Source organism: Lagenorhynchus albirostris, chromosome 8 (genome assembly GCF_949774975.1).
Source record: "Lagenorhynchus albirostris chromosome 8, mLagAlb1.1, whole genome shotgun sequence".
Lineage (NCBI taxonomy): Eukaryota > Metazoa > Chordata > Mammalia > Artiodactyla > Delphinidae > Lagenorhynchus > Lagenorhynchus albirostris.
In genome coordinates this window covers 24873691-24897380 of record NC_083102.1, presented here as the reverse complement: position 1 = coordinate 24897380, position 23690 = coordinate 24873691, and the positions used below count along the sequence as shown (strand labels likewise).

Genomic DNA, 23690 nt, shown 5'->3' with positions numbered 1-23690 from the left:
TTTAATATTATATTTGGAGCTCAGTCTATTAGAACATCTGGCTGACTTCTGTACCATGAAATTCACTAACCCCCTATCCTATGAGAAGAGATCCCAGTTGCATCCCATAATCCTATGAAATAAAATGCAAAATTTTAAACATCTCATCCTTCTTGGTCTCAGTTACTGGTTACTCATCTGGAACCAGGGTTATCCCTGACTGATATACTATCCTTCAATGACCACATAATATAACATTTTCTGGAATATCTTACTGTAAATATACATTAGGCATTTGAATCTGTGGTGGTGTTTTGACTTATCATATAATATCCAAAATGCACAGATAACAGAAACTAAATAGCTGGTCCAAACCTAAAGAAGTCACTGTCTTTTGCTCAATCACTATAGGATTTATCAATCTATCCACGTGTGATTTAGCTGAATCCCGAGATGGATATATTTCCAAAGCACGGCACCAGAGAGTAACATAGCATTAAAATCACCTTCCAGGAAAACTATGTTTACAGAAATGCACAGAAATTGGGCTAACCTTGGTACTCTCTCCTATTGCAGAAAATAAATATTGTGTTCAGCTATTTCTCCATTGTTGGCAACGTAATATAAATACTAAAATCTATCCTTAATAGTCTACCACATAGTTATCCAAGTCAAGGAACTGCCCACCGAATTTTTAGTGTTGGCTTTCCTTTTGGGAGGGAGATAGGGGTAACAAAATATAAACTAGAAATAATAACCATAAAACAATGCCAAGGGGGATTAAATGCCAAAGTTTTGGGGATTTGGAGAGTGATATAAGGGCTAATGGTGGCCATGATAATCAGAATGAGTTGTGAGGGACTATGCCTCATTCCTGGTCCCCCCTCTGGCAGTCAAAACAGTGAGGGATGTGAAGGATGGGCATAGTCAAAGACCAGCCTTGATCTCCTCAGGCATCTAATGGCATGCCAGTTGGGAAGGGAACTAATAACTGTGACCCTTCCTCATGTCACCATCTTGGAGCAGCCATGAGAAGGGGTCACAGGTAACAGCTGGGACTGATGCGGGATCCCTTTAGTTGTTAGAGACGGTTGCTTTCACAGACAAGCTGTGTTTACTATTAAAAAATTTTTTTTCTAACATCTTTATTGGAGTATAATTGCTTTACACTGGTGTGTGAGTTTCTGCTGTATAACAAAGTGAATCAGCTATACATATACATACATCCCCATATCTCCTCCCTCTTGCATCTCCCTCCCACCCTCCCTATCCCACCCCTCTAGGTGGTCACAAAGCACCGAGCTGATCTCCCTGTGCTATGCGGCTGCTTCCCACTAGCTATCTATTTTACATTTGGTAGCACTGCCTTTGAAGGCAATGTGTACTTAAAGAAACAAATTCATCCACATCTGACATTGGTGGCAGGGTCTAACCTTTGCCAACGGATTAATGCATTAGCAAGGAGCCCAAATGAAAAGTGCTTATGCACACAGTATGGCTATGCAGCATGGCTGTGATTCAGTATGTTCACACTGCAATTTATATTTACTGACTGCTACAATGATTTCCATTATTTATTCTTCAAGACAGATCCATGAGGTATTATCTCTAATTTTTTTAGATAAGGAAAATAAGACATCAAGTAGTTAATATGGAATCATGTAGACTGAGTCAGACTGTGTCTATACAAACAAAAACAACCTTTTGGGAAATAAAAATGAGCCTAAAATGTTTTCTTGACATTAAATAGACCAGTGGCATTGAGATAATTTCTAAGCAGTAAGACTACTTTTTTTTTTCAAAATAATGTTACACACAATTCCTTATAAACAAGATAACAACTGCACTGTATTAGTAGAATTTTACTAACATTTTCTAACATTTACTAATTATTAGGGCAATTAATGTTTTTATGAATATAAAAATTTGAATCAGAGAGCATGGATAATAGTTCCAGGCATCTATCACCCTCAGCATCTGTGAATTTCAGAACTCGTGAACTCCACCGACCACAGGACCACTAGCTATAGGGGGGAAATATTCGCTTAACCTAACAGTGAGGAATTATACATTCAGTAAAACTGATATGCATGTGTACACATAATGCAATAGTGTCTGAGCTGGGAATGCATCAGAACCCTTGAATGTAGTCATTTAATTAGTGAACCAACCATCCAGTCCAGAGCGGGGTGAGATGGGTAAAACCAGCAGAAGAAGCACCTACACAGGGTGACAGCAAGGGTGCTGGAAGGAAGGCCTGCAGCCAGCGGGAAAAACTTCTCCCTGATCTTTGTTATAGATCTGTCTATAGATCTTTCTCTCAGGCAGGAAACAACGACCTAAAATTAAGTCAAGAGGTGCTACTGGTTATATTAATTTTTTGAGAAGAAACAATAGCTTGATGACCTGGAGGCTAGTCTGTCTGCTGAGAAAGAATTGAAAGGAACTAGAGCTTTTAAGGGTTGCATGAACTCAAAAGGAGAAAAAAAGGCAGGAAAGTAAAGAGAAGCCGGCAGGAAGCACAGGTGAGATTCAGCTCAATGGAGGTGATGGCATAATACGGCCGAGACCACACAATGTTAGCAGGCAGTTCACAAGCCACGGGCTGAGTTAAGGCTCACTGAGCCACAGAAGGCCGTTCCCAGTGGAAGTTAAACGTGGTGAACCCAGATTCCAAAAAGGATAAGGCATGCCTTTCCAGGGACCAGAGAGAATATAAAGAGAATGGCCTGCTCTTGGACATGAGGGAGGAAGTAAAATGAATCACAAAGAAGGACAGGAACTAGCGACTGGAACCAATGATCACGACTGGATGAGCAGAGAACAGAATTGGAAACTGTCAGACCCAAGAGAGTGTCATCTAATCCCGGAAGTTTGGGGATGATACATTTGAAGCACACCTATCACCTGTTAGCTCTGCCCACATTCTATCTGATGCTTCAGACCTGGGCACTGGGTTACTAGACTGCTTTGTACAATATGAAGGCTGCCTTCTAGATCAACTGTAGTGAAATACTTTGGTTCTTTACAAAAGGGGAGCCATGGATGATGTGCTCTAAAGAACTGGAGGGGAGGAATACATTTAAGTAAAGAAGGAAGGCCAGGAATTCCAATAATGAAGTTTTTGGAAAATAATTACGGTATTCCCCAAATCTGTTGAATGGAAAATTAAGCTATTACAAGTGGTAGTGGGAACCTACCTGGGGTTGAGTTTGTTAAATCAGAAAGTGTATGTGATTGAGTTTTGTAAACTAAAGATAACTAGAAAAGGAAAATCATACTCTTGAAGTGGCCCTGGATTTCAGTCCTTAGTTCACAAAGTATGTGTGTATATATATATTTTTCCTGAATATAAATATGACAGATATACATTACAGAATATTTGGAAAATAGGGGAAACGATTAAAAAAAGAGAACTGTTCAACCTTAAACCCTCCACTTAGAGATGACCACTTTCAACAGTTTCGTTCATCACATACACGGCTTTATTCTTTTGTTACATCTGTGCCTTGTTTATGAACAAAATTGGGACCCTAAAACTTCCTTTTCACTTGTCAACACATTGTGTACTTTGCCATTTCATTATAATCTTAAAACATTATTTTAAAGGCTGCATGGAATTCTATTACTTTTAATAAATTTCCTGAAATCAAAAAGTTAGGTCTTCAAATTACCACTATTTCAAATAAAGTTATGAATTAATATCTTTGGTTTTACTTGCATTATTTGGTTACTGATGAGACTGATCATTTTTCATGTTTTGGACTATTTGCATTTTTTGTGTGTATTGCCTTCAAGTCTACGGTCCATTTTTTTCCCTGAGGTATTAAGCTTTGTAAAAGATCTCTCTATATTAAATATATTAATCCATCCTCTGGAATACATATTTAAAGTTGATTTGTCTTATTTCATTTATGGTATTTTCTTATTGATTTGTCTTATTTCATTTATGGCATTATGTCATTTATGGTATTTCTGACATATAGGAGGCTTTAAATCTGTATGTAGTTAAATGTTTTCCTTCCTGGTTTTTGTTTTTGGTGTCAAGTTCTGAAAGATCTCCTCCATGCTAAAACCATACATACATATTCACCAGTGGTGTCTTGTAGTTCTTTCAAGGTGTAATGAGCTTGGGGCTTGGAGTTGTGAAGCTATGCCTAACTCTTACCTTAACCCTGTGCTCTAATCTGCCTCCACTGATCTGAGGGGTAATCTGATCTCTGCTTTAATTTCTTCGTCATAAAATATGATTAACAGTAGCATCTACCTGGTAGGACACTTAAAAGCAATAAGTGGGATCATCCACGTAATGTACATGGTCTAGTGCCTGGAATATAATAAACACCCAATGAACTCTAGAGATTATTTAACTCCCTACTACAAATGAACATCGCTTTGCAGAATACAATAAAAACTGAACTTAAATTTAAATGTTTCCAACTTCGTCCCAACACTATATTTTGAATAATGCATGTTGTGTTCCACTAATTTGAAATGCCACCACTATTATATACTAAATGACTACAGGTGTTTGGATACGTTTCTAGACTTTTTATTGAAGTCCATTGATCTGCCTGAATAGTAAGGCAACACTGCTACAATATTAAAATCAGTATGGCTGACTAATGTTTTAATTACTTTTAGTGCAATTACCCCTCCATAATTATTCTTTTTTCAGAAAATGCCCTTGACTAACCAAGCTGCCAAAACTTCTGGTTAAGTCTCCAAGAGGAAATTAACAAAAGTATATGAAGATGCCATTCCTCTAAAGAACGCTTTTAGGGCTCCCTCTAATACTTGCAGGGAAAGTCCAAGGTGAACTTTTCTGTTTAAAATTTACCTGAACCCTCATCACCTCCTGGGTTCTGTCCAGTAGAGTATAAGTGTACAAAGGTCAGTATCAATTGTTTAAAAACAATCAGGCTTTAAAAGCATCTTTGTAAAGACCAGATTGAAGGATACATTGAGCCTTCCCAAACCTAGCCCCAGGACCCACGGAATCCTGATTCATCACAGGACTGTGGTCAGCCAACCCAAGCTGACGCTGCTCCAGCCATTACCTCAAGGAAGAAGAAATCAAACACCTGCAGAGCCTGAGAATGGGCAGTCCAAGTGCCAGCTCTTCCTGGTAATGTCTCTGCCCTGCAGTGGATGGGTTGGTGGCTGTGAGTCTGACCCGCCTCACTATCTGATCAGTCATCATTCCTGCAGAGTAGCAAGCTAATGAAGTGGGAAGACCAGTGCCAGAAGTGTTACTGTCCTACTGCTCCTTCCAAGAGAGTAAACTTAAAATCCTCCCCCCAAAGAAATATAAGAACAAAAAAGGAGCTCCCTAGCAACTTGCTTCAAATCAATATGTGCCCTTTGAATGAGAGAAAGCTCCCAGGTCACAGCAGCCTGATTTCTGCCCCATCTCCTATTTTGGGGGTTCTGCGTGCAAAGCATACGTTTTGGTAGATCACTGTTGACTGTTAAAATGTCATGCCCACATACCTACTCTACTTGGTTTTTATGTCACAATAAATGCCTTAAGGTTTTCCAAATTACTCTAAATTTACATCTCATAATAGGTTCTTTGGGTACTTTTTACCTACTCCAGGGATTGGGAAGCTGAAAGGAAAAGAAAACTGAAAAGGGATCTTTTAATAGAAATGTATAAATTATGCTAAACATAGAAGAAACGATGAGGAAAAGTGCTATTTTTTCAAATTAATTCTGGCCGTCAAGTAGATTGGGAGTGTGAAAATGACAAAAACCATAGGAAAAAGTGTCTATGACATCTTAAAGCCTCTGAGAGCTAGTGAGAGGAATGTTAAGTTTAGCCAGAGTATAAAAGTCAGGAAAGGAGCATTCCAAAGGTCCTGATAAAGGGAAGGATGAAACCATGGCTGAGATTCTGGAAGGGAAAAAAAAGCTCAGGAGGTTTATTAGGCTATACAAAAGGAAATTTCAGTTTTTCTTCTGCAAATAATTTTTAAAAAGGAAAAAGAAAAGGGCAGGAAGGCATATCTAAAAAGATCAATAGGAATCTGTGATGGCATCAAATTTCATGAGAATCTGTGCACTCGATAGAAGGGCAAAGAGTTAAGAAGAGAATATTTGTAAAATACAGAGTCGGAAATGCAGAAGCACATAATAAGCTGACTTGAAAAAATATATATATATATGGCAGAAAATATATTCTCCTTCTCATCTTCCTCCTCTTTTTTTTTTTTTTTTTACATGCCATTCAGATCCAGAAGGGCCAGAAAAAGGCAAATGTCTTTGTTCCTCCCAGAGGGAATGATTAGTGAATGTTTGGGGTAGAGAGTGGGGTGCTGCTCTACTTATTCTCTTCTGCAGTGGAAGACAAATGTTGATTAAAGATGGTTAGGGCCAATGCCGGCATGAAGCTTGCCAGGCGAGGAGACCGTAACAGGTGCTTTCTAATTCTGAACGAATCAAAGACTCTCAGCCATGTTAACTTACTGGTGAACATCCTGGTTTGCCTAAGACAGTCCCAGTTTATGCCTGCCTTTCTGCCATACTTATTAATGGACCTCCCTTCTCTTTTAAAAATAGCTTTACTTGGATGATAAATGATATGGTCATCTTTAACATATATCAGAAAGGTATTTCACATTGAATTGTTTTCAGTCATCTTTGAGAATCTATGGAGAATGGAAGTGGTACCATGAAAGTTGAGATGAGCATATGTTCTGATTTTCAAAAGTGGAAAGAAGGAATATGTTATTATATCCTGACCAAAGACTATAGACTTGATAAGCAGAGGGACAGATTACCGTACAGATTTTGTGATGACTTTGAGAGAGAACAAGCAACCACTAAGAGGGAACGTGGTTTTATAAAGACTAAACTAGGTGAGATTCACCTTCATTCCTTCTGTTTTCAGGCTACTCTAGTACTTGCCATGGGATATCTGTTGACAGATGGAATGTGGATTTTAACTAGACCTCAGAAAAGATCTTTTTGATATTCTTATAGACAAGGGTAGAAATACAAATTGTCATACAATTTGATGGATTTTAATTGGCTGAATGACTATTCCAAATAATGTTGACTAATGTTCACTAATGAGCAACATTAACTCTGCTCTTGGCACTGTCCTTTTCAATATTTTTCTCACCAAACTGGATTAAGACATGCTAATCAAAGTTACATCTGACGCATGGCAATATCAGATACTGAGATGTCAGAGTCAGGATCCAAAATTATCTCATCAGACTGAGAAAATGGGCCAAGACTTAAAAATTAAATTTCATGGGGAGAAACAATTTCACAGGGAGAAATTTATTTTCCAGAAACCAGCTGACAAAAACAACAAGAGAGGACGTGAGATTATATAGTAATACAAATGAAAAAGAAATAAAGGTTTTGTTCACTGAAAATCATAGTGTGGTGACTTGGCTACAAAAGCATTAATATCAACATCAAGAGGGTAATATATCAATTCTACTCTGAGCCCAGCATATCACACCCAAAGTAACAAGTTCTACCCAGGAATCTCAAGCTTAAGCAAGATAGTGGCAAACTGGGAGCCAGGCAGAGACTAATCAGGGTAGTAAACTGTAACAGTCATTTTCAAAAAGAATAACAAATACAATAGCGATAATAATAACACAAAATTTCAGCTCTTTGCAGTTCCAAAATCCAAAAAGGTAAAAAACCAAAATACGTTTAACTCAGTTGTTGCCAAATCCTAACCTGAAATAAGGAGAGAGAGGCTGTCTTTATCTACTCCAACTTATGTGAGTATTCACATGGTTATTTGCAAAAATATTAATGTACCTAATTATGAGATTCTGCCCTATGCCCCACTGGGGATATTACATCATATGTCCATATTGCCTTTTAAATAAAAATCCAATAAGACCTTCAAAAAACATCAGGCCTCAAGGGATTGAGGTAAAGGACTGTGAACAAATAATAATGGAAATAACAACAACAATCATAATTATTGATATAATAATTACATAAATATATTCATAATATAACAGTATTTATGATATAATATCACTAAAATAATAATGATAACAATAGTAAGAATAGGTAACAGGTAAACAGCACTATGTACCACTGGGCTGTGACAGCATCCAGACCAGCAAGGGCATCACGGTGGCAGAGGTCAGGACCCATCCAAGAGCCACATGTGGCCACAAGAAGCAACAAGGGTAGACTGTTAGACTTCTGCCTCCCTATATACATGCTGTTGGAAGCAGAGTTCATGCCCTTTGTGGACAGTTTAAGGAAAAGACCTCAAAGGGGAGATAATGAACTTGCAGGATATACAGGGCTGTCTTGCAAGGTACGTCTCTTCAAGGTAGCCATGATATGTAGCAGGACAGGGGACACATTCTACAAGGTCACACAAAGAGTTGTTATCTTGAGTGCTTTAAACCGTCCAATTTCTAACGCTCAGAAGTGTGTCTTAAACATAAAAGTTTAAAGAGACATTAGCTGGAAAAGTAGACTGCATGACCTCTAAGATACTTTGCAACTCAGAGTGTCTTTGGTTTTATGAGATGCTCTGGAGAAGTATTACATATTATTAATATTTCCCCTAATCTTAGTTGGCATTCTATTAGCTTTCTTCCCTGATACTGCACAGTGAATAAAGAACTTCAATGTATCAGTATAGACCTTTGTCCTCAAGTCTATTAACTGGTTCAGTGCATTATGAACTGCACTCCGGTTGAACATCATTTCTACCTAACTCAAACACTACAGTTCAGTCTCTTCTGATTCTTACTCCATCTTTCGACTTGCCGGCCTCTTCCCATTTACTTCCTTCTCCTACTCATGCTTCAGACTCAACAAAATCCATATTCCAGCTCTACTGTACTGCTTACCAGAGATTTGATAAACCCCAAATATCAATAGCAACGGAGGGATCTATAGTTGTCTGTGTCATAATGACTGAGGGATATAAAAGGCAGTGTGTTTTTCCGTAGTCATAATCCTCAAATGCAGGTGACAGCATTTTCTGTGATCTCTTTGGGATTCTTTCTCATTTAAATAAGGAAGTACATTGTCTTCCTGCAGTGGGTGCTTATGTCCCCAAATCTGTAACTATAAGTTTGCATCTATATTCAAAGCATCTCAGTGGTACCAGCTTCACATCAGTTATGTTCAGTCAGACTGCTGAGTGAATCAAATGTAGGTTTCTAGGAAATCTACCAGGTGCTGTGCACTTTGAGGTACTGAGGAAATAATGAGATGTAGTTGCTGGTGCCCAAGAACTCACAATATATAAAAAAAAAAATAACTAGAATTTAATATAATACCATAAAGGAAAGAGGTGCAACTGACAAGCTCAAGAGGGTCACATGACCCCCAGACAGGAGGAAACATCATTTGTTCTGAGCAAGTTACCATGGCAAAGAGAACAGTCGCTTAACATTTACCCAAATTACATAGGCGAAAGTCATCTAGCAATTGTCATTAGGTTAGTACATAACTGAGTGCAAAACCTGGGTCAGGACAAATAACCGAAAAAGAAAAAAACAAATGAATCGGAGTTCTGGTCACATGGCTAGCCAGAGATCTAAAGTCACTGATGTGCTGTAAATGCATGGATGGATGTGGGTCAAGCTTTCAGGTCCATGCCCTGGTATGAGAAGAGGAAAGGAGCTTCCAGGCCAATCCCCTCAGGCTCAAACAGCCTCTTCTTTTTGTCCCAGGGAGCCATGTAAATGTCATCACTTTCTATGGGTGTCATGACATGAATGTGGGAAGTGGGACGCCCTGGAAGGATAAGCCTTGGAAATTTAGGGATGATTAAAACCAAACCAGTTAAGTGACTTACTGATTTATTTTTTCCTTGGTAAAGGTATTAGTGGGTGTCATTGGTTTGAAGCAGCAACACTGATGAAACCAAAACATGCACAACACTAAGATTTCATATTTAACATTGTGATTTGATCACTTCTCTTTGAAAACTGCTTCTGGGCATAGGAGCTACATAGATCTAAAAAAAGATATTGACTTCTGCTCTTCCTATTTGTTTTTTATATTTAAGCAGTATCTTTTAAATGTTAACAATGATAAATAGATATAGACTGGTGTCCTGATTTCAAGGAAAATCATCAAATAATATCATGGAGGAATCTGATTTGGAAGTATCTTTGGTCCTATTAAAATTCTTGAGTAAATGCAGCTTTTCATCCCTAAAGAGCCATTGAGTGCTGCATTTGTGTGAAGTTGGGAGGAAAAATGTGTTGATTCTGAAAGATTCTCCAGGCAAAGGGAGGAAAAATAATAATATAGTGCGAAGGAAATATCTTTATTTGAGCTTCTTAAGGCACTTTTAAACCAGTGGGTCTCCTCTTTCTGATAAACCGAGAGCATTCCTTAGAAGTACACAACCCGAAAAAAGATTAAAAAAACCCGTCAACACTTATTTTGTAAGTGATCTTCCATTAAGAGGTACTCAGGCACCTGGAAAACTTTATGCCTCTTCAGTGTGCGTCTGCTGCCTTCTTTTTGACTGACACTCAGGTCCTGGCTACGGTTGTATCTAGTATCTCAATTTCAGGAATAGAAAGAGTTTTTCAAAACTGACTCACAGTGGGGTTGGAGAGGCCTCCCATCAAGCACTAGGTGTCCTCCACTGTCTTAAATGCAGGTGATAAAAAATACGATTGTAACTAACAATTTGAAAACTGATTTTAAAATCAGAAATGTCTGTGTCTGATACTCTGTAAATCATTCTCATGAATGCTTCCTACCTGACTACGTTTATCTAGTCCTGTTTTTCCTTCAAATTCCTGAGACTTCTGCTTACAAAGCTCTCCATTACTTTGGTTGTTTCTTTCAATTTTCCTACTACTTTATTCACTCAACCTCCCTTATTAATTCAATAGAGACGTGTGCCAGGGTCTATGCTAGAAACTGGAATCAAAAAGATGAGTAAAGCGTGATCCCTCCCCTCAAGGGGCTTACAATCCAATGGAGAATACTCTGCTAGTCCATTTTTAAAAATTAGTTCACTAGCTAATTTTTATACCTCTAAAATTACCATATATAATGTGCATATTAGAGGAAATCTTTCCCTACTATTATTTTTGGATGCATGAACAAACAATTTATCATTAAAACCTAGAATTTCCTCTGATATAAAATTTTAAATGAGGATACATTAAAATAAAGTTAATCAAAGGATTTTAGGGTGAAAAGGGCTCTGCCGAGATCTTTTAGTACAATGTTCTCACCTTACTAATGGAAACACTGGTGGCTAGAGAGTGAAATAATTTTCTTTGCTCAATAAATATAATGGGAGCATCAACCATATGCCAGGCACTGAGGTAGAAGCTGGAGAGAGTGATGAATGAGATCCACACTAGATTGTGTAATTAATATATAATTATACAAATAACTGAATTATAATTGTAATAATTCTATAAGCGAGAAGTAGGAGATGCTGAAAGAGTATAAAATAGGGTGATAAAACCCTGTCTATACAGCCAGGGGCTATTTTCCTCAGAGGGTCTAATTAAAGATGGGACTTACTGTATAGAAGGCTTGCCTCAGGTCACATAGCCAGTTAGAGGCACAACTGGAGCGGGAACCAAAGTTTTTTATAGCATGAGTGGCACACCCTCTACTATACACTGGCAAGTTCCCTACTGGTGGTTATTTATTGCCCACTGACAATGAGATTGTCAGTAGAAGACTGTCTACTTAGTTTATAAGCTCACCTCTAGTCTTGCCTGGCCAGTTTGCTCGTCCTTCAACAAGAGTGCCAACAATATATATATAACACACATTTCCTTGATCAAGAAACACTTATTGCCACATACTGAAGTTTCCAAATAACTGGAACTTGCTTTTTAGCTGTTATGTATCTTTAATACCTATTAGGTCCAGAAAAAAATGATTCTTAATCAAATGTATTTTGTAATAAATCATAATAGAATTGAGGAAATGCAATAAATATACATACATTAAATATCTGTGTGTATATTTTTCCAGTTATTTCTTTCTGATAGTGAGGTCTTGCTCTTCTGTGCCTTACGATACAATCTATTTAATAAGCTAATTAAGGAAGGGGTGTTTTAGATTTAGAACTCTTGTCAGTAAGCTATTTGCCCCTAATATACCCATTTTATCATTGTCTATCTGCCCTGGTGTACTGCCAACTAACATTATTAGCAGTGTGCTTTGCTTAGGAAGATGCACGGGGATAACCAATTCTGCAAATATTTGTTACTTCTAACTTTTTGTTAATATTCAGGTACCGTTCATGGTAATGAGCAACACCCTCAGTGCTTTTCAAAAGAGCACAGACATCTGACACCTGGAATGTTTGTTCCTCTTTATGTTATCAATTTACCCTTAGTAATTCCTACAAACCCTCACACAGACACACACACACACACACACACACACACACACACAAAACAAACACGCATGCGTCTGAGTTACAGTACAATATTCTGCTTCTTTCGCTTCTATGGTTGCTTTGGGACAAGAAAAAAACTCACTTATCTTTAGAATTCACTGAGAAGTGATTCTGGAACTAATACATAAGTACTTTAGAAATATTTGAAGGAGCAGTGAGCAGGTAGAGAGAAGGAAAGGTTAGGCAGCCGGTGTTTTGACTTCTTAACTCCTATGTTGATTATGCCTCATCTTCAGCACATCCTTGTGCAGAACAACCAGCCCCTGACAACATGCCCACACCATTATTTTAGGGTTCCCCATCAGATACGTCATTACTTAACCAAAGGTGATCTCTACTGCTCTGTGGCAGCAGGCTTGTCTTCTCCACCAGCTTTGCCCCCTTCAGACAGCTGTCCACCATCTATGTCCACAGCCCCTGAAAGTTGCTGCCCACTTGCAGTCATCTGCCCATCACGGGAGCTGAGTCCACCAGAGCTGCTCTCCCGATGACTGCACAGCTACAGATGCACCCCTCACAGTGACACGTTCACGTGAGATTACAAACTGGACGGAAAGTACTGTGCACGCATTTTATCTGAGCACCTATTCCTTATCAAGGAAAAGAAAAGCTTGGCTGGAATTCAAAGATTTGGAGATTTTAGGAGTTTCCTCCTGAAGCAATCACTTATGACAGAGCAGGGCCCTTGCCTCTTTCCCGGGAACACAGATTTCCAGGCATCATGCTGACTTGTGTTTTACTTTCAATTGCTAGATACATACATCTGCCTTCTTGGAGGCAGATACAGGAAGATCCCTCTCAGATGGTAAGCTCAGGGGCTCATTAGCTTGAATGATGACCCTTCCTCAAATCCATATTTCGAATCAAAAATGGTTTAGGAGCTTCCCTGGTGGCACAGTGGTTGGGAGTCCGCCTGCCGATGCAGGGGACACGGGTTCGTGCCCCGGTCCGGGAAGATCCCACATGCCGCGGAGCGGCTGGGCCCGTGAGCCATGGCTGCTGAGCCTGTGCGTCCGGAGCCTGTGCTCCGCAACGGGAGAGGCCACAACAGTGAGAGGCCCGCGTACCGCAAAAAAACAAACAAACAGAAAAAAAAATGGTTTACTATCCAGGCAGTTATTCCACAAAGACACATTTTTTTTAACCTTGGAGATTATTTTTTCCCTTTCTCCTTCATTCCCTGCATTCATTATTTTTAGTCGATTCTCATGGGTAGTCCTCCATTCTCCCCACTTCATGAATATGTTCTACTTAGATTTTATGAGCTATCCCAAACCCAATACAGAGAAATAAATTTTCAACGGCTCTAAGTGTAAAGAGCATCATTCAAAGCCAGGAAGCTTCACAGCTAAACTAGATGCACCCTTCCTAGTTTTCAAAGCATTTTTGAATTATGGTATCTTCCTTAGCACTGATCTTACACTATAAATGCTTATTCACATGTTCATTTTCCCTCCTATACTATGTGAATCTTTAGATTAGGGATAGACATTATTCTGGTATCCCAACCTTACCAAATATGTAACTCATGATAGGCACTCACTAAATGTCTGCGAACTCATGGAATGAATGAAGGGACAAATGAATTAGTGAGTGACTATTAAAGACACCTTCCCTTTACTGAAGACTTAATATGAATCAGGTACAGTGTTCGGACAGTTTTTATAAATGATTCGATTTAATTCTCTCGCTACCGTAAGGCAGGCATTACTATCCCCAATTAACAGATGAGCAAATAGCTACCAAGAGAGGTTGAGACTTGGTTAAGCTTATAAATGTCGTAAATGACAGCTTTAAGTGGGACTCAAGGCTGTCAGTCTTAGTCACTAGGACAGGGGTCAGCAAAGTATGGTCCACACTCCTCTTGCCTGCCACGGTTGGAGTAAACGACGTTTTGTTGCAACACAGCCTCACCCATTCATTTACATATTATCTCTGGCTGCTTCAGGGCTGCAAGGAAAAACCTGAGTAGTTGCAAAGAAAACTGTCTAGCCTGAAAGGCTGGGATATCTGGCCCTTTACTGAAAAAGAGTGTGATCCCTGCCCTAGGATATACTGAAGGATCAGACCACAGTGGTGAGAAGAATGGTGAAAAGAAAAGCAGGGACTCCTGCCCAGGGGAGAGATTGGATTTCCGTGTTTGCTTAATTCAGTTTTATCCGACTCTCCACTCCAACACAACTGGGTTATTGTGGGATTGAAAAACACCCAGGCAAGGTCCTAATTTAAATTCAACCAGCCTTAGGTCAACGTTGGTCTGGTCTGTGCTGCCGCCTTATCTCCTATTGGACTCTGTTTGGTGCTGTGGTTAACTCATCCCCAGTGAAGTCTCTGTTTGAGATGAGAGCAGCTGGTGAGCTGAAGCTTCTGTTAAACAATTAATTAGACTTTCAAAGGGCAGAGATAAAGTAATCACAATCTTCAGCTCTCAATATAAAGTGTGAAAATATTTCAGAATTTAGTAAGCCTTCGTCTTCTCTTCTTTAAGGTGTCATTTTCTCCCTTTTCTATTGATACTTCTCTCCCTCCACTCATATCTCTACTTAACTGTTCATCTGTAGAACTTATCAAATGTCAAGTATGTGTTGTATTTACTTTTTAAAAGTCAATGTTCCTTTCTTAATTAAGCCAAGCATTTAAATATGTTACATATGATAGATGTTACACAAACAGGGTATTTTGGCCCAGGCAAGGGCCTAGACATTAGTCACTTTTGTTGGAAAGACTTATGGTCTTTAGGTGATTGGGCGGGTCCTTCTCTTCCATTACTCTTTTTACTATGAATTATGAGTTAATAGTAGACTAAAGTCCCCCTGGAAGAAAATAATTTGGACTGCATTCCCTTTTCTGTGAGATAGTTATTCAAACATTTCTGAGGTTGTTAGATAATCCACACTAAGGCCAGGAGTCAGGAAATTGTGACCTTCATGAAAGAAGGAACGTGTTGCATTTTTTTGCTACCGTGTTCTACATTGCCTAGCACAGTGCCTGGCACGTAAGTATATGTAGATAAAGGGAAGGTGAGCAGAAGGGAAGGAAGGAGAAGGGATGGGAGTGGGGCAATGATGGAGGGAAAGGAGATAAAGAGAAGATCAGAGAGAAAAAAAAAGGGAGTCCTTTTGAGCACACCCACCATAATGGAGTGGATGATCTAGGCTGAGATTATGGACTTAGCACCTGATTCTTGAAGGGAGAGTGGAGGTAGTGTCAGCAGACAGTGACGGATGCTGGAGTCCCTCCTGGCACATGGGCTCAGCTTGGGGAAATGGCCTGTTTTGTGTACTACCACTCGGCTCCCAGTGAGTTTTGCTATGACTTGTTTCTTTCTGACATGATTCTATGGAAGAGAATATCCATATTCTCTTTGGATATCCATATCCAAAGAGTATTTCACTTTGATAGATGAGGTTTAGGGAGAGGGGCAGAGCTCTGCACCTGGGGCAGAGGCGTCCTCAAGCAACACACTGAAGTTATCAGGAGAAGGTGGCTTGGTGGTCCCCCTGTCTGTAGGCCTGTCAGACTTTAACTGCACCGCAACTCCATCCGGGGCATCAAAACCCACTAAGTAGGGGCTTCCCTGGTGGCGCAGCAGTTGAGAGTCTGCCTGCCGATGCAGGGGACATGGGTTCATGCCCCGGTCCGGGAGGATCCCACATGCCGCAGAGCGGCTGGGCGCGTGAGCCATGGCCGCTGAGCCTGCGCGTCCCGAGCCTGTGCTCCGCAACGGGAGAGGCCACAACAGTGGGAGGCCCGGGTACCGCAAAAAAAAAAAAAAAAAAAAAAACACTAAGTGCCCTGTGCAGGGGCAGCGTCCGAAGAGTCTGACCTGGAGAGGTTCTGCTGCTTTCCAGAATATGGAACCAGATCCATGACAAGAGGGATGGATTCATGGTCAAATGTGACCAATATTGCAGGTTCTCAGGATTATGTGGATAAAGAATGTCTGGGAAAGCCTGTTTGGTTTTTTCTTTTTACTCATTTGAGAACTGGGAGCCCATGCACCTTACGTTCTGTGCATTCTTGTTAGCCTGACTGTGTTAGTCCCACGTTGTTGAAGTCTAAAAGCTCAGCACTTTCCTGTCACCCTTGATTGCCTTTCTCTACTGTGAGCTCAGTGGAAAACAATACATGACATCTGGACTAATGTAGTACTAATTCCTTCAGCCCCAAAGCATGTGACAAACGAGCCAGAAATCACTGGCTTGCCTCGTCCCCGTCAGGATGCCTATCACCCTACAACCCCAGTAGCTCACTTCTACCTGTTTTCATCTTTATATATCTATAGATAGAGAGATTTTCACTATAAAATATAATACACATACAGAAAACTGAACAAAGCCTAATCATAGACTTTAATGAATTATTACTGGGTAATCACCACATGGGTCAGGAGATAGAGCACTGCTGGCAGTTTCAGACAACTGCTCTCCACCCCGCGTACCATCATTGACCCTTCTGTACCTTCTCCCAATCACGAATCTATCCTCTTGTCTAAAGGTAACCACTTTGACGATATTTTCCTCGATTTACTTCTTATCATTTCCACCTAAATGTGCGTGATGTGCACTTTTAAACCTGTTAGTTTAGTTTTGCCTGTTTTTTGGAACTTTATGTAAATAAAATCAAACATTCTTATTTCCCTATTTGAACTTTATATAATGGAATCAGTTTATCTACCTGGTTACTTTTGATTTTGCTTATGAGAATTACCTTCACTGTTATGGTTATGTGTAATTCATTTGCTTTCATTGCTGAATAGTATTTCACTATATAGAGACACTATCATTTGTGTATTTATGCCAGCATTGATGAACATTTGGGTTATTTCTGGTTTGGCTATTATGCACATTATGGTTATAAACATTCTTTTATATATGTCATGCTATAAATGGATGTGTATTTCCATTGAGTATATAACTAAGAATGGAACTGGTAGATTGGCCCGTATGAATGTCTTCAAACACAGGAGAAAATGCCTATCTGGTTTACAGAGTGGTTGAGCCAGTTATACTCCTGCCAGCAGTATATGATAATCCTTGCAGCTTTACATCCTTATCAATACTTGATAGTCTCAGTTTGTTCAAATTTAGCCATTCTCAAAAGGTAGATAAGGTAGATATCACTACCTTATTGTGGTTTTAGCTTGAATTTCCTAGATTATTAATGGAATTTAAAATCATTTTAACTTTTTTAATTTGTGAAGTATATATTCAAATTACGTGGTTGTTTTGTGGGGTTTTTTCCTATTGGGTTGTCTGCCTTTTTCTCATTGCTTTGTAGGACTTTTTTTCTTAATAGGTATTCCAGACTATATACAAGCACTTTGATTGTTATGTATATTGTAAATGTCCCGTCCCATTCTGTAGCTTGCCTTTTAACTCTCTGCACTAAATCCAATAGGAGACATATATTAAAGTCTTTGTGGCAGGTTCTCTGATAGACATATATTCAGAGTACCGTTAGAGTACAAAGGAAGAATTGCCAATTAAACCTATGAGGAGTGGGAACTCTAAAAATGTCATACGAAGGTAAATCTTGAAAATATACGTTCATATTTTCCAGAAAATTAAAGGGGCCCTCATGAGTAGAAGGAAGTGAGAACAAAGCGAAAGAGAACACAATCTAAGGGTCACAGGTGATATTGATACTTTGGGAGTATATGGGATTGTGAAGAAAGAATGAGTAATAGAAAAGCAAAGGATCAAATCTTGGTAGCCATATTTAAAGGAGCTATCCAAAAAAAAAAAAAAAAAGGAACAATGAGACAAGAGTTGAAGAGTGGCCCCTGAAGCAGGAAGAAAATCAAACCAGGAGAGTGTCATTAATAATCTCAAAGGCAGAACCATACCAAATACCAAATGGGATATTAAATTTTCAGTGTCAACTTGAATAGTCTGTGGGATGGGGTCCAGCTGTTTGATCAAACACTGGTCTAGATGTTGTTGTGAGGTAATTTTTAGTTGTGATTAATGTATAAATCAGTAGACTGAGTAAAGCAGATTATGCTTCATGATGTGAGCAGGTCTTAGCCAATCAGTAAAAAGCCTTAGGAGGAAACACTGAGATTCCCCAGAGAAGAAAGGAATTCTGTCTCCAGTCTGGCTTTGGACTCCAGACTATAACTTCAACCCTTTTCAGCCTGCCAGGTCTCTGCTCACTGGCCTGCCCTACAGATTTTGGACCTGCCGGCCCTTGAAATCATGTGAGCCAATTCCTTAAAATAAACCTCTCTCTATATATACCATTGGTACTGTTTCCCTGGAGAACCCTAAAAAACACACCAGATAATACAGAGGTCCTAAATATACCCATGCCAATGTGTAGCTGAACAGGGTTGGAAGGAAAATTTATTAGGATTAAGAAAATCGTTGCAATATGATGCTTAGATTAATTTCAAAACTAATGAGGAGCTAATGGGAGAAGTTATATGTTTAGCAATTGAAGTTATCAAGAAAAATCAATATTTTAAATGGGAATAAATGATGTCAACAAGAATTGGGGGAGAGTGGCATTAATATATAAGGACTGCATGGACTTTTAAAGAAGGGTAATTTTCTAGTGATGGTGGTAGAATGGGAGTCTCAAGGCAAACGAATACTGATTCCTCTCTTGCCCTATAATTGCAAGAGAGAGCAGTACTTTTAGATGAAGAAACTTTCCCAAGAAAGGTCTATTCATCATCTATTCAGTGATCAATAGAACCCTAGGTATCATTGAGAAAAGGTAAAAGGAGTGTCTAAGATTTAGAAGGATATTTTCACTTAAAATAAATATTCCCTGTGGTTTTAAAAAAAGATTTAAGGGCAGATGTGTGGTTGTCCTGTGGCGAAGTAGAGCTGAGCGGGATGGCAACGAAAGAGAGTTTCAGAAGCTGTGGATAAAGAAGAAGAAAATAGAAGGTTGTTAAGTATTATAGGCAATGGATAGCATATCAGCTTTGGAGTCACAGAGATCTGGGTTTAAATTCTGCATTCACCTAATACACACACACTTACAACCTGTGTGACTGGGGTATGAAGCAGAATTTTCAAAAGGTAACCCTAAATGCTCTTTCAATCACCTGAACAATAAAATAGCTAGAGTTGGAGCCCTCACTTTTCCCAAGGGTTAGGGTCACAGTGTTCTCAGAAGAGGGGCTACAACTTCGCCCTGGGTTCCAGGGTGCCCAGATGTGGAGCAGCTGGTTTTCTCACATTTCTGGCGACTAAATGCAGATTGCCTGCCATCCAAAACAATATATCTGCACTATCTTAACAAGAGGCTCATACCCTGGCCTCGTAAGAAGAGAGAGCAGTTAGGGCAATGTTCTTCCACTAGAACATAAGCCCACTCTGTATCCAGCACGGGGTTGCTCCTTACCCACTGCTCTGTGGGATGTTGAGCCTCCAGGAGCACGTTCTTCTCTTACTGACATCGGCCTGTAAGATTCTCCAATAAAGCCTATTCCTCGACCACGTGATTCTACAGAATTCTCCCTGAGCCCTGCTGCACAAGAGCAACCTGAGACAGGTAACAACCATCCTTAGTTTTGATATCCTTACCTGTAAAATAGGAACTATGCCAACTACAGTAATGAGTTATTGTGATGACAGAACAAGATAATGTGTTTAAGATACTTAGCACAGGGTCTATTTTATATGACTAATAGAAGAAAATTTACTTATGGGTAGAATGAAACTAAATAGCCTCAGTTTCCCAACTGAATGATAAGTCATGGTTCTGGCCTCAATAAAATCACTCTCAAGATAATGAAATAGAGAATGACAATAGAGTGTGTGGGGAGTGTGATTGGGGGTAGTGTGGCTGGAAAGGATATTTACAAAAAGGGAGGGACTGGCCAGAAGTAGATCTACCTCTGCAAATTTATCCCACTAACAATTGTAGATTGTATTTTCACTTGTAATAATAACTCAATACTTCTTCGTGTTTGTATATATACATACAATTTATGTATATACCAAATATATGAGAAGTCTCTGAATTATCAGGAGTAAAACTCTTGCTATATGACTGAACTCTGAGAGGATATATGTATCTATCGCCATTGTTGGACTGATTGAATGTCATTTGGGGGGGTCTGTTTTCCTCTGTTTAAGATGACAAGGACAGGGAACTGTGAGGTGGGAGGTTCTCTATAAAGTAGGTTATTATAAAGAAGCTGGCCAGAGGAAACAATAAAAGATAAGCTCTAATTGTGTAAATAAGGCAGTCAAAGCAAAGACAAATTCTTGTGTTGGAGCTGCTTCTGAATTTATTGCTACTGCTACTAGCGCTGGCCAGAAGGACCAAAACTTCAGTTATGGACAATATTGGAGAAATGAAATCCCACTTGGGCCCACTGAGATGCAGCCTGTGTACCTGTAGAGATGAGACTGGGAAGGGAGAAGGTGAGCATGGGAGCAGGAGAGTAAGAGTGGAGCTGATCAATTTCATTATGCGTCCTTGTTCAAGAAAAGAGCCAGCTGGATAGGAAGGGGCACCAATCCCCACAGGACTCTCCGGACAACTCAAGGAATTCTACTCTCTCAGAATTTAATCCTGTAGACTACTCAGACCCTTGGGGCCTTTTAAATGCAAACGGAACCAAGAATGACGGAAATCTTACTATAAATGAACTAATATTTGGATCTGAGGGTAAAGGAATGTAGGAAGCTTTTCTCCATGGCAGTTGTGGGGTAGGATGGAGAGAAGACAAGAGCCCTGGTAGTCTAAGGGAGGGAGAAACAGGCTGGGAGGAGATGGGTCCGGAAGTGAAAGGCGGGGATGGAAAAGACCATGTTGCCTAATCACAAGAGGACGTCAGGCTTTCCCTGGGAGGAGGGCCTTGACAGAGGAGTGGGAGGCCTAACCAACACTCTCTGTATCTTTAAAGTCAGAAGACACCCCTGAGAACCAGCATTTAAATTTTCACACTGCAATCTTTGAAGTTTTGCTATAATTGTATCAAACTCTGTAGTAATGACAGATACACAGACTTGCTGTAGAGTAAGAGGTAAACAGAATGGTGAGGAAATGCCTCATCGTTGAGTCCCAAAGGCCTCTAGTTGTCACCCACCAAGGATAGTGACTGCTAAGGCCACTGTCTATGTCCTTGCTGGCAACACTGGGTGACCTGTGTTAAAAAAAAAAAAAAAAGTGTTGGGAAGGGAGCTGTCTGTCTTCAGGACACAGCATAACTCTCCACTTGGAAGATGTGTTCAATATGCCATCCTGGGAAGGGTGAACTCTTCCAGCAGCACATAATGGGAAAATACTGTGGCCCTGAGCAATAAATTGAGAATATTTCAGAATCTCAAAAACTACTTCCATTGCTTCTCCTAACTGCAGAATATAGGAGTTTACACTGTCTTAACAACAACAACAACAACAGCTGCAATTTTTCTCTTCCCTACCATGGAAGAGTTCCTTACTAACTCTGAATTTAGTTAAGGTTACTTTAAATGCATTATTCTTTCAGGAGTTGATTCCTAACAAATGTCAAATCCCACAAAAGTAAAATAATCGCCTTCCAAATATCAACCTTGTAAAACAGACGCAAGATCAGAAAATTAGTAGGTCATACTTTATGGGCAAATTCTTTTTGTAGCCTAATGATTGGTTTATTTAACCACCCCTCATGAAATTATCACAAAGAATGGTGTTCCCCTCCCCTTGCTCCACTACCCAAGCCCTCAACAGGGAAGAGTTGGCTGGAGAAGTAAATAACTTAATAATTGCCTTAAACGTCACTAATGTTAATTAGATATGGCATCTCCCCTAAAGATCACAGGAGTCACTGACTGGAATAACAAGTGACAAGACAAGAAACCAAATTGTCAACATGGGTACAAAGAATCTGCTAATTTATTGAAGGTTGGTAAATAATAGGAAGTGTTATATTAACATTATTCCCTTGTGATCCATTTTCAACCGAATCCTTCTATTAGCAATATTTATTTTCCTGATTTTGAAAATAATAAATGCCCCTTTTGGAAAATCAAGGAGATAGAGAAAAATACAAGAAAACAATAGTAATTAATAATAAAGCTACCAGCCATACACACTCATTTCAACAGACCAGCATTCTTCTTTCAGTCTTTTGGTATATGTATGTCTTATCCATCAGACCATGTATAGGATTTGCATTTTATACTTAAAAGGATGTTCTCTTTTCATTAAACTACTGTAATATTAATGCCTATATTATATTCCATTTTACTGCCATTTGTGTATTTTTTCTAACAGTAAAAGCCTTAACAAAAATCTTCACGCACAGATACTTTTTACTTCAGATTGTTAGCGTAAAACTCTTGGAAGAGGTATTTCTGAACCAAAGTGTAAGAAGAGAATAACTGGCAAGTTATTTTCCAGGAAGTTTTCTTTATTTTATAACCTATTTAATTCTTTGCCAGCCATATAAAAGAGCACTCTCATCTCTCTGCCCTCTCATCAACCCAAAATATTTCTCCTGCATATATATTCTAATTCAATAGGTGAAAAATGATGCCTCAAGTTATGTTTAATCGATCACTTCTAAAGCTTAATTGTTTTCATAGTCAAGTGCAGTTTCTTGTGTGAATTGTTTGAATATGTTCTTTGTTAATTGATATTTTAGGATTTTGAGGGAGGTTGTTAGAAATTTGTACAACCATTATAAATATTCAATATATTAATGTTTTCTTTTATATTTGAAGCAAATCTTTCTCCCCACTATTTCTCCTTAACTTTGTTCATAGTGTTTAAGCTTTTTATTTAGTTAAATCTATTATTTCCCTATGTGATTTTTTCCCTCAGTTCCTTTAAGTTTAGAAAAATTCCTCCTCTTCTACAGATTAGATATGCATTATCTACATTTTTTAAATAATTGATTTATGGTTGGCTACTACACGTAAGACCCTGATCTGATCTCACTGTTGATTATATTGGTGTACGGCTTGAGGTAAAAGTTAAACTTGTCTTTTTCAAATAGGAAAACACATTATTTTTTTCCAGAAATTCAATTCTACTATATTCTAGGATCTACTTTTGCATAGGCCAGTCTAATCTTATTTTAAAGGTTGTCTACGGATTTAAAAAAAAATTGTACTTGCTTTTTGTTATTGTTAAAATTAAATGAAACTAAAACTTGTTAATAAAATTAGCTAACAAAATTTTCCACTGCTGACCAGATATTATAAAAAACATTGAACCTATCATGTTTAATGGTGCATAGATTTTCCCAAGCTGGAGAGCTGTGAAATAGAGTGTAACCAACGATCTGAGTGTAACTGTGATTAAACTTTCCAATGTTGGAAGACACTTTTAATGGAAGCTATTATCTATATTTATAGCA

General features: G+C 38.9%; 1 protein-coding gene across 1 annotated transcript in view; it reads right to left on the bottom strand.

Annotated features, from left to right (window-relative positions):
* GRM8 (glutamate metabotropic receptor 8) overlaps positions 1 to 23690 on the bottom strand; it is a 749540-nt gene that overhangs the window by 194247 nt on the left and 531603 nt on the right. The window lies entirely within an intron of this gene.